The sequence below is a fragment of the Seriola aureovittata genome, chromosome 6 (assembly GCF_021018895.1).
Source record: "Seriola aureovittata isolate HTS-2021-v1 ecotype China chromosome 6, ASM2101889v1, whole genome shotgun sequence".
Classification (NCBI taxonomy): Eukaryota; Metazoa; Chordata; class Actinopteri; order Carangiformes; family Carangidae; genus Seriola; species Seriola aureovittata.
The window spans coordinates 19,489,615-19,505,232 of record NC_079369.1 but is presented as its reverse complement, the minus strand read 5'-3'; the positions used below and the strand labels follow the sequence as shown (position 1 = coordinate 19,505,232).

The 15,618-nt window shown below is 40.8% G+C and overlaps 1 protein-coding gene across 1 annotated transcript in view; it reads left to right on the top strand.

Moving 5' to 3' along the window:
* Positions 1–15,618, top strand: part of hmcn1 (hemicentin 1) — an 80,724-nt gene that overhangs the window by 823 nt on the left and 64,283 nt on the right.

Here is a 15,618-nt window from a genome sequence, read left to right as displayed (position 1 = left end):
TCCAGAGGAGGAACTCTGGGGGATTTTGTCTCAGCGCACAGATGTTCAGCCTGGCGGTCACTATCATTAGCATTCCGCCAGGGTTACTGTGTGGCTTTAGGTTTGCAATGCAGCTTGATGATTATCATCACCCTTGGGTGCTCTCTCATTCCGGACAACTAATGCCTAGGCAATATACTGTATCATTGAGCTTTTTAACAGTAACCTTGGCTTGCAGGTCAGACGTGCAGATACCCACTCATATAAAAATAAACCAGTTTTACATAATCATTTTCAAATAATTCACATTATGTAGAATTTCTCCTCCTGGGCAGTGGTGTGGGAGTCTTGCAGAGCAGAATACATTCAATGTTGTGTAGTTACTTGAATGAGTCATATCAATATTCATGCTTACCATCACAGCCACAGCTTTTACTGAAAGTGACAATTGAACGGCCACACATTGTTTAAGGATATCTATAATTTATATTTTCTGAGAGGGAAGAGAAGTCACTTACCTGCTTGCAAAAAACACCATCAAAGGCTGCTGTCATGCCATGTCATGGGGGGGTTTGTGTGCTGATCTGGAGGTGAGAAGTGTAAGGGGTCCACCTGCAAAAATGCTCATTTAACAACAACAGCAAGGGGACATGCAGCTGTGTGCTTAGAGTGTGTGTGCAGCAACACCACTATAGATCTTATACATGTCAACAGAGACAGGTAGTGACAGAAATTAGACACAACTGAAGGAAAATCTGAGCATTTGTTGTACTTAATAGTGGCCTTTAACTATTTTATGATGCCTATTATTTCAATCGCCAAAGACTCTGTTTTATAGAATTTGTGTAATATCCTGCCAAAATATGCTTTAGAACATTTTATATAGACTGCTTCAAGATATATACATTTAAAATCTACTCAGTTTAACCTGAATACATTCAGCAACTGTAGAAACAAACTGATCCAAGAGATCTGAGAGCGGGAAAGAGATGAATAACTAGAGGTGATCCGTGTGGTGAAGAGACATTCCTATTCCAGATGTTTGTTCTCCTCTGCTAAATTTGAGCATGTCACAAATTCTTATGAGGCACAATTCCTCAATCATTCAATCCACCAGCTCTGTGCCTAAAATAATAATTATATTAAAGGAAGAAATATGCTCGGTACACACAAATGTTACAAATGATGAATTTATTATTGTGTGCTTCAGGGGGGAAAGTAAATCTCAGATCATTAGCAGATGATAAAAGAGCCGTGATGAGTTGTGTCTTGGACAAAGTGATGGTAGTGAAAGAATACTGTGATTATAACTTCTATTTCAGGGCTTGATTCATAGCAAATGTTGCCTCCACTAAAGTAAGTTTTCCTCGTTCAGTAAACTGAAACGGCATCAGTGAGAGTCAGAACGGTGGTGTCGACTTCTCTTTACAAACTGTCTGTCTTTGTGTTTTTTCCCTTAGCACCAAGTGACGTTCATGTGCTTCTTAAAATGTTTACGAGGATGTCAGAATGTGTTCTCCAAACCCCCCAGGGGAATAGAGGAATGATTAGCACAGCGCACTGCGAGCAGAAGTAGCTGAACATTTCCCCAAATGTTGTTCTGCCCCTGTCGCTCCCTCTCTCACTTTTTGTCCTTCTCCAACAACATCCCAAACCCTTGGAGAGAATCAGTTTTGTTATCATAAGGACTTTAATTTAGGCTTCGTTTCATTCTGACACGGATCCATTTTTTTCCACTCTCCATCCGACCCAGTGCGATAACGCAGTCCCTCCTGTTTGATTTGGCTCCTTTTAAATCAGAGGCCCGGAGCTTCCCTTTTATTTACACTGCAATCTGACACAGTAAACATTAGAGTGTGTGTTTGTGTATCTGTGTTTCTGTCGGTCTGTGTCGTGCACATGCCTGTGTGTGTGTGTGTGTGTGTGTGTGTGTGTGTGTGTGTGTGTGTGTGTGTGTCTGAAGCGAGAGTGTCAGAAGGATGCCTGGATATTGGGGTCAGGCTTGTGTGGGAAGATCAGTCAGGAAGCCTCCCCCCTTTCCTCCATCCTGCAGGGAGAGAAAGAAAGAAAGCAAGAGGATACTTCACAAGTCATTTTACTGAGGCACAGGGGTTGTGTACTTAGCACTACAGTCTGAGAATACACCAATGAAACCGCGGAAGGGTTGAATTCCAGCTACCCCGTTGTGTTATCATTTCATACCCTAGTGACTTTTGAAAATGGCTATCACTTCATGAGAGAATCCGCTCTATAATAGCGTCCTGGACTGTTCAAGTAACAGCTGTGAACATGAACATCTCTTTTCTGCAGCTACAGTCCAGAGAATGATGAGTAATCTGTCCAGTCTTAGGCTGAGAAATCAAAGGTGTGTTGCAAACAGACTCTCTGGACTTATGGAACATTTATTTGAGAGTTTACAGCCAAATAAACTTTATTTCACAACACTCCTGCCATTCCCAAGCCAAGAAATCTGGCCCTTTATCCCAGAGCTAATGTCAAATTGTGCAGCTTTCCAATTAACCATGAATAAAGACGCTCTACAAAATGTGAAGAAATTGCTTTTAGAAATTGAGTTGACATTAAATAAGATGAGCGCACGCATGTGTGTGTGTGTCTGAAAATGTGTTTTCACTGTCCACTGGGTTTCTACATTTCCTTCTTTAAGGCTTGGCTGACGTCTTTACACACACATGCTCATCCTTGTAAATACTACCTTGCTGTGAGAGGGCGTGTTTGTGTGTGTCTTGTATGTGCTTGTGTGAGTGTTTAATTGGCTGAGGTTGAGATGGGTCAGAGCCCAGTGCTTTGGGTCAGTGGGGGACCTAAAACACTCGCCATAGTCACACACGTTCACTACAGTCAGACGGTATTAAGGCAGTGACACGTTTATGTTGTGTTAGCTGTGCACTTAGCACAATGCCTTGAAATGGAGCCGTGACTATGAAGTGTATGTTCTGACTCACTGCTTTGATTTGAGGTTGTTTGCACCGGCAAATATAATTTGTCAGAGTTTTTCTCTTTGAAATAGCGTTTTTGCTGCGTCCTTGAACATAAACTTACAGTAAATAAAGTTATTAGATTGGATATTTGGTTGCAAAGCATTTGCAGTCAGTGAACTCTATGACCCATGGTGTAATCTGTGGTGATGCTCCTCCTGTCCTGTCCTGTAGCCATCTTCAATACGTGTTTGTATTGAATGCTTATTTGGACTGAGGTCAAGTGACATGCAAGAATGGTAAATGGACTTGCACTTATGTAGCGCTTTTCTAGTCTTGCTGACCACTCAAAGCGCTTTACAATACTTGCCACATTCACCCATTCACTCACATTCATACATCACTCTCATACAGTCACAGTCAAACACTTACCGAACAGCCATCAAGGGCAATTTATCTTTAGTATCTTGCCCAAGGATACTTCGAGTGGCACAGAGGAGCCGGGGATCGAACCACCGACCTTCTATTTAGTGGACGATCCGCTCTACCGCCTGAGCCCCAAGAACTTTCCCCTCCTTGGTTGTCTTATCTTTATGTCAATGATTATTAAAAGGACTACAAATTCTACATTCCTAGTTTCATAAAGATGTGAACACCTTCACTCTTACAGCTGAAAGTTAGAGCTTAAACCTTCCAGTCTTTGTATCATTAGGGTTGTCCCAGTGACTCAGGTGTTAAGGCTGCAACCGTGAACTGCAACATCCCTTGGTTCGAGTCGTGGCTGTTGTTCTCCTTCTCTCCCCCCTCATTTTCTGTTATATTTCTACTGTCAAAACCTCTAATAGAAGCTTAAAAAAGCCCAGTGTCCTGAATTACTGAGTTAGAACAGTTACAAACCCTAATACTTTCTGGCTGCGCTGGATGAGTTCAAGGAAAAGTGTAAAGGATGGTACAAGCCAAACTGTGAAGGTCATAAACCAACTGACAGGCTTATTGAGTGATGTCTGCTGAACATCAGCTTGTTCCCATCAAAAACTGTTCAGATTTCAAAATGAAATCAGTTACTGACATATCGGAGTTTTGTTTCAGTTTTATTGGTATCTAGTGGCCTTTTCCTGCCAGTTGTCTTTAGTTAGAAGGAGATGGACCAAACTGCAGGGCGTGGAGTGATGGTGAGAGAGCTTCTATCTCCCCTGCGTGATCAAAGAAGCTCATCTCACAGCTTCCTTTGTTGGTGTTCAGTGCCCTTTTCTACCATCCCATTTTCCCTTTGTTTCCTTCTATCTAGAGCAGCAGTTTTTTTTTTTTTTTCTGAACTGCCCCGCCCGTGTGAGATTACAAGGAGCCTGCGTTTAGCTGGACAGAGTCAATAATGATGCTATTAGGCAGGAATGCCAAAAGAGAGAGGTGGAGGTTGTGGAGAATTAGAGGAAGAGAGCAGAGTGTGGCAGACTGCATTGTGTGTCTGTGTTTTTCATGTTGTAATAGACCTACCCTGGAATATTAAAATGGCCTTTAATTTTTAGGGTTGTGCACACACCTTCTGAACTGCCCCAGGTGTTCTTAGCGCATTAGTTTCAACTCCATGTAGCTTTGAGTAATCAGCGGTCAGGGGTTATCCACCTTTCATCTCGGAAGGCAGCACATACCGGAGGGCTGCTACAGGAACAATTTAAACGTTGCCCATTCCCTGTGTACACATTTATATTCTACAGCTTTACAGATTCCAAGACTAATTATGGATAAAGGATGTTGTTGGTGTTTAAGAAAAGTCACAGGTAGTTGAACCTTTGGTACAATGACTGACATGGATCCATTTGGAATGAATGCCCCATTCAAGAGGCATCCAAGGTTTCTGTTACTTTGGACTCTCAACCATGTTTGGTTGAGAGTTCCCTCAAAGCCTTGGATTTGTTTTCCAACCTCTTATCCTGAGGTCCTGAGGGTTCATGTACCCTGGTTGTGACCTTCAGGGCTCTTTGACCTCACTGTCTGGGCTTTCACCAATATCCTCTTGACCTTTAGTGGCTGGTGTTTTGTTTGTGTTGCAGCATCTTTACCTATGTCTTACCCACTGGACAGACTACCGTAGTGAAAGATGGCACAATTCACATCTGAGGCATAACGAGAAAGGAACAAAAGACAAGGAAGATGCCAATTTTAGCAGTAAACCTCTCCAGACTGAGGAAGATAATAAATGGACAGGTTTATTGGAGTCCCAGTGCCTTGGACATGTTAATTTCTAAATGGATATAATTGAAATATTTAGTAGTAAACCTCCATCCACTGTATGGAGCTGGTTGTTGAATGAAACAGAAATCCAAAAGCAGCATGACAATTAAATGATTTGCTAATGCAACGATTTCAGACAGAAGGTCTACCTGTCAATTTCTGTCTATGATTTGCTGACTTAAAATCAATAATGATTTGCTTAAAAATGTGACAAGTTGAACCTGAGCTGTGTTTTTTTAAAGGCAGTTCACCTCACAGAGGAATCTGACTGCTATCATCGGTGTATTTTTTCAGCTTGCGTTGTGTGTCACAAATGCATGTTTTGCTGCGTGTCTAAGATGTGTTTTTCCTGTTCAGGGGCAGACATGTTTACCTGACCTATCCCTAACTCTTACCATGTGTCCACAGCATAAGCAGCCAGTCACTCCAAGTCCATTTACTTTGGAGAGCTGAGCACCCGAGGCAAGTCAGGTGATTTTGATAACAGCTGCCACTGGCCACCTTTTGTTGGTGGGGAGCAGCTTTTAAATGCTGTTCTTGCTTGTTGTTGTGTCCAGTTCTGTAATAGTGTTGTGACTACAGACCTAACACATCCAGAAATTTAATATAAACTTATGAATAACACATTGACCCATTTTTATGCCTCTACAACAAAAGCCTGGGCTCCAAATCACTCTCTCAAACTCATTGCCCTAGAATCCAAGTGGAGAGTTTCCAGCTGCTCACTGCCAGCTATACCAGCTGCAGACATACCTACACTATGTTGTATATTAGTATTTGCCAGTCAGCATTTTTTCTGCTTTATTACTCATAATAATAAGCAGCAACCTCAGCTCTTTTACTGTTGCCCCTTCAACAAGGGCTTTCCTCAAACCAGTGTTTTTATAGTCAATTTAGACCCTACAGATTGATGTCTAGACATTATTATTAAGGAAACATTTTTCTGAAAGGATTTTTTAGCACAGATTCATTCAGTCATTGTTTTACATCATACTTTTGGTGTCTGGAGGACTCATTAGGAGCGAATTAGATTTATGTCTACATACATCTGGTGCCAAAGTTGAACATTCCCATGGTTTGGTATGGCATGATCTCATGTTGGCTGTGTCTTCCAAGGCTTTTTTTTTTGCCTTTTACTGTGCAAGCTGTTCATGTACACTTTAGTTGAAACATGTGTGTGTTTAGAGTCACATTTAGCCTTGAGTCATTGAAACTTCTTCCTATCGAAGCAGATGGAGGACACGATTTTTGAGTTCTTCCGTGTTCACCAAAGCAGATCTTTATTTGAGTCGGATGATCCTTTAACATATACAGGGTGTGTTTGTGCAGGAGGACGGCTGGATAGATGGGGCTTAGCCTCTCTATTGTTTGTGTGGCCATACTGCTTTTTTTTTTTTATTTGATACAGATTTGAAGACTTGATCATGCATTATTCAATATCTTTGCGTAAATAATAGATCAAATAACCGTGTGTAATATGAAAGAATCACTCATTGTGAAACACCAACAAAAAAGAATTATTATCCCCTGACTCTGTAGTTACTGTCAGTATTACAGAGCTTTTTGGCATCTTCCAACTCTTTCTTTTGGTTTTCCTGCCCGCAGTGTTATGCTTTGGTTCACTCTCTCTGCTCACATCAACTTTTTTTTCCAGCGCTTTGATAATCACACTGTACACTACCTTCCTAGCACTAAATGATAGATAAAACAAAGTTAGCAATTAGCTGGTGAACATAGTAAAGTATTTAGCTGCCAAAGAGCCAGATACTTCCCTCAGCAGTAAGTGGAGACCAAAACAGACGTTAAAAAAAAAGAGAACAAATATTTGATTTACATGTCATTTGGCCAGAGACACGTCTCCAAATTAATGCTAATGTTGTTCCATATCTGCTGGATATGTAAATAGCACATTGATTAGCCCATTTACCACAACAACTTTATAAGGTGATAATATGTCTGTGTTGTGATTGACAGCTTGTTATGCTGCCTCCATGTGGCCAAAAGCTTTTCAATTATTGCTGCCTTGATTAAAATACTTCTACCTGCTCAGCTTTAATTTACAGAAAAGAGCTTTCCAAGCAGGACTTTACATTCTTGTAAAATGTTAATGATCTAATTATTGCAGGACCACAGGTTTGCATAAGTAAGCAGGATGCACTGACGCCTGCTTGTTTACAAAAATAGACAAGCTCATGGGTCACAGTGGACGAAGACCTTTTTTTGGTGCAGTTGAACAGTTTTAATATTTCTTTTGATCTGTCAGAAAGATAGATTATTCAACGTTGACTGTTCGGCTGGTTGGTAGTGAGCCAAGTGTCAAGATGCGCTCTGTAGATATGCAAGAAACATTGTACCTGTGCGCCATTTGTTGTGCTGTGCTTCTCATTTTTCCCTCTCCCCACATCCCTGCCTCTTCACCCCTCTGCCCCCAGAGAAACCTGGTGTGTAGTGCTGAAACATTTCCTGAACAACTGGTGACATGTTCATATGTTTATACCAGAAGAAAGATAGAAAGATGAGATAGAAGCAGGGGATAGATGTTGACATGCAACAACAACCATCTAAGGATTTAACTGACATGAAGGCCTGTATGGTTTTTAACTGTGGCAAATGTATCTGAACCAGACAAGTGTTGAGGGAAACTGAATTACTGGCTGCAAGGCTGAGGGCCAGTGTCCTCTGCCCCCTGCCTCTGGGGGGTATGTGTTGGGGGGGAAGTCGTGTATCATGAAGACCACCTTAGAACGGTATTGCCCAACATTTGCTATGATGATAATAATAAGCTTTATTTGTATAGCACCTTTCATACAAGATATGTAGCACATGGTGCTTTACAACAAAGAAATGACCAAGTGCTTCACATGAAAAGAAAAGACATAAAATGAACACAAAAAAATGTTAAAAGCATTCATCTAAAATTAAAAATATTAAAAACATTAATGTAAAATGAGAAAAAAATAATGAATGAAATAATAAATCATTAAATAAGCAGACATTTAGAAAAAGTGCTGAGCAGTGCATTAATGTGGTGCAAAACACTGAACATTACAAAATAGTGAACACATTTTGAACTGTGTTCATTCAGTTCAGTGTGAAACCTAAACTTATTTTGATGAACCTGTTATCCTGTGTCAAACCGATGACAAACTCAAGCTGAGCTCATGGTCAACTGTCTGTAGACCTCAAAAGGCTAAAATAATCTACTTTCCCATAGACATAACCAATTTTAACTTGAATTCCTCATGTTCACAACATACCTGAGCAGATCTGAGCGAGCTCCTGTGTGCTGTGGCACACTGGAGCTTGAAGTTGAAAATCACTGCCTCAGACATCTGAGTGTGCATCTGTGTGTGGTCGACAGTGCCGATCTGCTGCATCTGAGGTTTCTCTGTCTGCTTCAGCACGCACAATTAGAATTTCCTCAGTAAAACAAAAGAGGCATACTGAACCGAAAACACCACCCAGTCACTTTTGAGCAGTCTGGGATTACACCATCAGTCATAAAATACGTGGTCATGAACTATGCAGTCTTGCGGTTGTAATATTGAGGTTGTTGTCATTTATTTTCAAACCCTCTACTTAACTTGAGTAAATTAATGCAATTTATGCAATTAAAAGGCCACATTTAATTCAAAAGTAAAAATTTCTTTGAGTGAATCATATGATCAGGCCTATCCAAGTCTCAGGGTTTGGGCCTTTATTTCTACAATGGAGACCATATGTAGAAACTTCAATGACAGCAGTATGTTTGCTGCCTGTGCCAGTTTTTGCCCTTTCAGTGAGAGGCATTTAGAGTCTTAACAGAGACAATACTACCTGGTGCCTCTCTAAGCCACAGCTTTGTCCTTTCATCCTCTTCTCTATCCCTCCCTTCCACCCTTCACATGTTGTCAAGGCAGTGAAATACGTATTTGTCTTACCACTTTGCTGTTATGCATTACAGGTAAAGAGGATGCGGCACAGCACAGCCTATCAGGGGTCGGGTCAGTTTTGTAAGCGGTTTGGTTTTGTAAGATGTTGTTATGCGAAGGTGTCAGCAGGAGTTATGACCATGATATGTTTGCGTTTGTGTTTTACGTTTCCCACAGGTGAAGTTGATGAAGGGGTTAAGGAAGCTTGACCTAGAAACCCCACTATCAATCAATATTCATAGGGTGCTGCGCAGAGAAATGACAACACAGCTCTGAAAAATATTCTTCATAAAACAGAGCAGAACTCATCTGAAGTATATGGACATCATGTTCATCCTCAGACACATTCTTTTGATCCCCAACCCAACATGGATTGTGTGTTTTGCTTTTATACGTCTGGGTCAATGTTACTTGCGAGAGTTCTTCTTTGAAATAACTGGCATAAGGCACCAAAATGGCGGTTGCTAAAAAGTCCGGACTATGCGGGATAATCTTAATACAAACCAGATTTAGGTTGTTTGTTTCTAGATAGAAAGTCACTAAGCCAGTTTTTTTTTTTCTACAGCCCAAAATCACAAATTTGCATCAAAGCTTTACAGTCTGCCCAGCATATGACACTCTATACCCAAGACATCTACTTTGAATTCATACTCTGTATACATTTATTTTTTCTTTATAGATAGTACCTGGACAGATAATGCATACATTTCATGTCCCAACATCTCAGCTTCTCTCTCGTTACATGCAGATAAAATGTATGTGTGATGGAGGTTGAACATCGTCTTCATGAATGCAGTGGAGTAGACGATGATAGTTACTGTTCTTGCCAGATAGGACTCCGTCTTGTTTTGAGTAATAAATCATCCGCTTACTTTCGCCCTCTTCCTCCTTTCATATTGTCTGCATTTTTCTCCTGTGGCTCGAATTCAGACAGAAAATCCAACCCAACCACACAGAGAGATTACATTCAACTCTCTCTTTTTATGTTTTCCTTTGTGGAAGTTTGCAAGTCCGCACATCACACACGGTCATATAGAGATTGTGGTGGTAACTAGACTAAAGGTTTTGGATCCTAACATGTGACAGTGTTTATGTGGGTCATTAAGATAAGACATCTTTGAGTTCACTGTGATCGTTGCCTCTGACCACGCCGTTCTCCGTACCAGATGTAAATAGAGCTTCGAAAAGCACACGGTTACAAGTTGAAATCACCTTTCAGTTCCATATCATTACTGCCTGTTTATGACTATTAGTGTAGTTTATGATAGCACATAGTGATAATAGCACATAGATGGCCTCTGTTGACAGATAGTCTGCATCTTTCTTAAATCTTTGGTCAACCAAAACGGTTATTCCCTGAGTTGAGTTACAGCTGTCCAGGACCATGTCTCAGGGGTTTGCATTCAACATCATTATACTTTTACTTGAAAAACTGACTGAAACCACTGACTCGTTTGTTTGTTTTTACGTAATCACTTTACTGCCGCTTCTTCTTTACTGGCAATAGCATAGTGACAGGAAAGACAGGAGACAAAGAAAACGTGGCTTCATTTATCTATTTTCATTTATCATTTACATCTGCAGCAGCATTTCTTCTTCATACTTCCAACACACCCTCAGACTAATGTGAACAAGTATACAGGCTACACATTTAAACATATACATACACAGGCAGGAGACTTTCATTTGCTGCAAAGTCGTCTTGATTCTTTGAAATCTAGGATGATTGGCATGAAGGGCCACGCCACAGAACCGCACATCCTCGTAAATGACAGTCATGAATTTACACACACACTTACTTAATTAAGACTTCCACTCGGGTCTTATCTTCTTCTGTGTTCTGTCTCTGGCACCAGTTACCAGTCAGATAGATGACTGGTGGAGGGTTCAGAGCTGTCATCTGTCTCTGGAACATGCTCCCCATCAGGCCGTTCATCTGGGAGGAATTACATGGCTGTGTGTGGTGTGTGCATCAGTTGGGCCTCACTATATGTGTGTGCTTGTAGGGCTCTGTGTGATCATGAGTTTAATTAATAGAGATCAGTGGTTTTGCGGCCCATCTTCCTGAGACGCATCCAGTTGCATCAAGTGAAGTGAAACGAGAGGCAGGGCCGCAGCTAGCAGATTTTAAACTGCCCGGTGGTCTTTTTCTCTTTCCGCTGGTGGTTGTGGTGAGAATTTTCCATCACAAGTTCAATTTGTGGTGGTTTGAAATCAAGCTTGTTGTCAGCTCTGTATCTCCAGGCTAAACCTCAGTCATTAGATGGCAAGGTGAAGTCAGGCAGGGGGAAAGATGCAGGGGGAAAGGGTGAGGAAGAAAAGCAGGAGAGGAGATGTAGAGGGAGAGGTACTGTAATAAGAGACAGAAAGAAAATATATTGAAGAAGCCCAGGGGCAAAATAGGAAGACTTCAAAGCAGATGGAGTCTGGATTGTTGTGAATATAGCTAACTGCAGGTCTGACAGGGAATCGAAATGCTGTATTTGAACCATTCCCTATCCATGCTAGAAGTAGTAATTGTTCCTAAAATGACTTTCTCAGTCTTCTCAGACCTTATTCTTGCTTGAGGGGGAAATGAATGGAGCAAAATAAATACGGCGTAAAAAACATGTCGGAATTTGATGCTGTGATAAAAATCTTGTAAAATAACACGCTGCTTTGACTTTTGGGGCTTTGTTTGTTAAAAGAACATAAGTCTGCTTCAGTGCTGGTGCTTATTTCACTTCCACAGTGAGGACATGATTATGTCACTGACACCAGAAATAACAAGACTTTATTTGAAATAAATGGAGATTATTATCCCATCAGCAGGCCTAACCGCTTCCTCTCCACTACGCTGTCCCGTTTTAAACAGGCAACACATATGAACTTGGTAAAAAGCAGGAATCAATCAAGTGTGTAATTTCCTGTTTGGGGAAAATCTTTTAGGATGATTTCACCCCTTGTGTCTGAGCACAGAGGGCCAATTTGAGCAAATTTAATTTGGGAATCGGATCAAAGAGGGAAGTAAAAAAACTAAATAAAGGACTAAAAAGTTAACAATGAAGAATTAAGTAAATAAAGGTAATAGTTAAAATGGGAATAAAACAAAGGGCATTTAGCAATTGACAAAGGAAGAGTGTTAACAATTAAATACTGCACATTGTTTTTGTATGTAATTTTGTTGCTTATTCCCAGGGGAGACAACATACAGTAAGTGTGTACTTTATTATGAGTGATAGCTGCTCATACCAAGATCATTACAGAGCACTACCTTGTTGACCTTTCACCTACAGTGTATTTGCTTGTGTTTGTGTGTGTCAGGAGTGTAAATGCACATGGTTGCGTTGCCTCACGTGTACTGTGTGTCTGCAGACAAGTTTGCTCCTTTGTACGCAGCATAGTCCTGGACACTTTCCTCACCGAGGTTCACTAATTGCACTGTGTGCTGTTTCACATGTGTTTTCTCAGTGGGGCTGATTAAGTGAATTATGCCCCATAGCTGATGGTCAGGATGACAGCCGCTCTCATTCTGGCAGATTGAACCCTGAGTCAGCAGAATGACAGAAAGCAGTGTGTGTTTACGGCCTCTGTTGCCATTAAGTGCTGTAACAGCTTCATGTTGTGTAACCTGTTTTTTTCAATTTTTTTTTTTTTTTTTTGAATGGAGAAAACCACAGAACCTCCTTTCCCTGACCATTATTTCAGTAAATAACTCATACTAGTATCATACAATGGCTCATTGAATCAGTAACTAAAAATAAATGAAAAATACAAATCTTTAACCATGAATGAACTGTAAATACTGTTGCTACTTGTACTGGTGAACAAGTTTCAGTTTAGGGGTTGCTGTTTGCTGTTGGTCTATATATTCACAGCACTGGTTTTCTGGAGCTCTGTAATCAGGCTTTTATAAACCAGAGTAATAGTGAGTTAGGAACATCCAGGTCTTTGCCTTCAGGAATGAAAAAATGAAAACGCGTTGTGGATGGTAAATGTGACTGTTGCCGCTGCTAACTCAGCCCACTGTGGCAGAAGGTCTTGGAGGAATCAAGCACAGTGCATATAAAGAGCATAACTTTCCCAAACTGCCACATTATATCATGGCCTTAACTCGTCAGTAATACAGAGTACAACAATGACAGTGGCCCTGTCAGTTGTCTGTATGTAGCAGGTTGTGAGACTCTTCTGTATTGCTGCCAAAAACTCCAGATTTATTTGGTTGGAAGACACTAACGGCTGTGACCTTTCAACATATTGGCCTTGGAATTCCTCGCTGCTGATGTTGTAAGGAAAGAGAAACTCACTCCACGGTGAATGCATGAGTGACTCCCTGCAAATTACTTAAAGCCTGAATGTCAGTGGAGGTGAAACTGAGTTTGCCATTGGACAGTTGCCCAGTTTGTTCCATCCCATTAGACTTTCTGTGAGTGTTTAAGCTTGCACGTGATCTGCAGATGCATGCTTTTACAGACGGCAATAGACATGAATGCTGTAAGAATATCAAGGTGGAGACTGAAGTCATTTGTTTTCATTGTTTACTCCTGACCCACTTGGGTCAACAGCTCACACTGCTAACACATTAAGAAAACCGGATGAGATGCTGATCTCCTTTTTGACTTGTTTGTTTTGGTCATTTTCTCTCTTTTGTTGTTTCTTTCATCGGGCTTCAGAACATTCCTTCACTCTGAGTTCATTCTCTTGGCCTTGTTCATGCCACTTAGGTGTTTCTTGTCATCACCGAGAAGCTATTTCCAATGTGGCAGCCAGAAGACTGCGTTAAGATTTCCCTTATATAGCTACTCACATGATGTGGGTGAGCATCCCAAGTTCTCACACATGTTTATAACTATGGCAATTTATAACATAATGGTAAATTAGAAGAACATTTTGTACTTAAAAATGAGTGTGTTGTACAAAATATTTGTTCATATCTTTCTCTCAAAAGGCACTACTTTTGTTTAAGACATTTGTGACCCTCCAGACCTTTTGGGGAAATGCATTTCAGGCAGCCAAGGAGTAATGATTTCCCTGTTCTTAACCAGTCCCCCCCCCCCCCCCCCCCCCCAAAAAAAAAAAAAAAAAAGAAGAAAGCTTTTGAGTAGACATTTGGCACAAAGAATCTCTCAGGCATGAATGTGTATAAGTATCTGACTGGTGTGATGGTTCTGAAACAGTTCAGACTTTTAAATGTAAATAAACACATTCAAAAAAGAAAAGAAATCATGGACAGCAGTGATATCCTTATCTTAATATGTCAAAGTCAGAGATCATTACACAGGTAATGTTCGAAGAGTTTGATTTATTTCATCTCGTAATGTTGAGAGGTCATGAGTATAAGCTATGGTTTTCCACGGTGCTGATGCAAAGAGGGTGGCTGTGGTTAGGCACTGTAGCCAAAATAGTATAAAGAATACTTACAACAGCCATGGGAACTTCTCCCATAAGGAAAGACATGTCAGCTTTTCCATCTCTGAAAAGTTTGGCTCCAGATCCATGTTCCGTTCAGAGCGGCCAGACACATTTCCATGTTAGTTTTGAAAAGCGTTTCTGATCGCCACAAATGTTCCTACACTCCACCTTGAGGATTTACAAGGATGCCAAAATCTGGGTCATTTGGAAAAAGACTTTATCCTTTTGTATGTTATTATAGAAATTGAAAGTGCTCGTGGAGTGCTTTTCAAATCGAATTGTAAGGTAATGCTTATTGCAAAGAAAAGGAAAGACAATGCTTATGATTCCTCATTGCAAAGGGAATTAGATTATGTCAAACTCAACAACCTTAGATGTTTAACTCAACAGAAATTACACAAGACTGAAGAACAAAAAGTTCTCCACAATAAGAGTTTTAAGGAGTCTCAAAACTCTACTAAACATCAAAATTTCTCATTTGGGCTCTGACCTTTAGACCAAATTTGATGACTGTTGTAAAACAGTTCAAACTATATCCTTTTCCAAAAGTCAGGGATCCTTTGTAATTGCCCTCTCTTCAACAAGGGAACCCTTGTTTTCCAATTTGCTTGCATGTGCAGAACTGCTGTGCGTGTGTGTGTGTGCGCACGTGTGCGTGTGTGCATGTGTGTGTATGCACGCGTGGGCCTACTTGTGTGTGCTTTTTGCAGCCCCTCATCAGGCTCATTCCACAGCACAGCTGCAGTGGCTGAAGTCACAGTTTGACTCAAGAAGGGGCTTAGCAGCTCATTAACGGATAGAACAAAGTAAGCTGAGAAACAGCAGTGACTACTAGCACTGGCAGAGGTACAGAGCACAGGCCATGTTGTCACTATGTGGTGGGGGTGCTAAACTTCACTTGGGCTTAATTCTGAGCGGACATCGACACAAGAACAACACAATAACTAAAATGAAAAGTGTTTGTTCTGCAACCACAGAGGCTGCAGAGTTTTGCTTGCATACACAACTAGAGCTGTACCAAGTGGTTGCAATCAATCGACAGAAAATCAGTCAGCTGCTGTTTTGAAAATCCTCATTCTAGTCATTGTAGTAATTTTATAAACATAAATGTCAAACATTCCCTGATTCCATCCTTTCAAATGTGAGTGTGAGGTTACAAGCATGTTTCA